Genomic DNA, 1,421 nt, shown 5'->3' with positions numbered 1-1,421 from the left:
TGTTAATCCTGCTGGTAGCCAAGGTTGTCCGGATAAATACTTAACTTTCTATTTGCTAGAATATGTCTAGTTAAGTTTTCATTCTCATGCTAAACAAGTATTCGTTGATACTTCTATTTCATATGATGAGGAACACATAGATTCTTTGTACTACTTAGAACAATATTATTTTGATGATGAGGAACATGATCATGTGTTTCTAGAACAAGGAATGGATTCTGAGAGTGAATGCATATTTCTCATTCTCTGCTTTCACAGCTTCTTGCTATTAACTACCTTCACAGATTCCTCTTCACCTTCACCATGAAGAAGAAGCAGCCGCTTGCATCTCTCTTGCTGCTAAAATAGAAGAGACACAAGTTTCACTTCCTCTTGATTTACAAGTATGATTAATTCTATTAGAAGAGACATCATTTGGGTTAGTTGATGTATTTCCAGTTGAAGACTGCAAACATGCTTTGCATGAGGTTGTTTTTTTATTATATTTTTAATGATAATATGTATGTATATATTTACTTATTTGAACCTGTTCCATCATTGGCTTCTGACACCTATTTGTTGCTGTTTCTGTGTTTTAACTTTTAAGTCTCTAGCAGAGATCAATTTACATTTGACAGAGGCACAGAATACTGGAGGTACTTCTTACTGTGAATGATATGATGTTAATATTGTTCTTTGATGCTGAAAGGATTTACTATTTGTCATGTGTTTCGTCCGAACAGAATCAGATGGCATTTTATTCCCAAAATCTAGTCTGAGAAATTCTCCTTGTGGCAATAGCACCAATTTCCATACTTCTTTAGTTGCCTTGCTTTGCATGTTTAGAAACTTCCATTCTGATGTTTATTGGGGGGCCATTTTTTTAGTGGTACTATTAATCAACTTTTCATTTGTGCACTCAAGGAATTGTTGGTTGTTGTTAGTTCTTTGCTTTTAAACTCACATTTTTTGTGTGTAATTTGTGTGTATGCATTCTTTTATTTATGGGTTCACTTGGTTCTTATTTATCTATGAATCTTGCTTTCCTTATTCCTAGGAGTTTGTTTTCCTTTGGGAAAGGGCATGTACCGTGTGCTTTATATTCCTGAAGATGAAGCTGTTCTCTTGAATTCTAGGGAGAATGCGCCTTACATGATCTGTGTTGAAGTATTGAGATGTGACATGATAATGTATTACTTCAATAGTAATCCCCATGAGTTTTAAAGAATATAGCAGTTCATAAAATGAGAAACATATTTCTGATATATTCCCTTCACTACAAAACATTTATCATAGCAATTCCAAGGACACGTCCAGTCCTCATAAACTTTCCAAAGGTGGAATTCCCTTGGCAAATGGAGATGCTCTCTTGCCAAAACCACCACCATGGGCTTATCCATTGTGGACAACACAAGAGGTTTATCGTAATAGCAATGATAGGA

The 1,421-nt window shown here is 35.0% G+C and overlaps 1 long non-coding RNA gene across 1 annotated transcript; it reads left to right on the top strand.

Moving 5' to 3' along the window:
* On the top strand, positions 385 to 1,421 carry LOC107644666. Its single transcript, XR_001621371.2, has 3 exons — positions 385 to 467; positions 587 to 635; positions 1,037 to 1,421. It is a non-coding gene; the product is annotated as an uncharacterized LOC107644666 (long non-coding RNA).

This window comes from Arachis ipaensis, chromosome B05 (assembly GCF_000816755.2).
Source record: "Arachis ipaensis cultivar K30076 chromosome B05, Araip1.1, whole genome shotgun sequence".
NCBI lineage: Eukaryota > Viridiplantae > Streptophyta > Magnoliopsida > Fabales > Fabaceae > Arachis > Arachis ipaensis.
The sequence above is the reverse complement of the archived record's forward strand: the minus strand, read 5'-3'. Positions and strand labels throughout refer to the sequence as shown.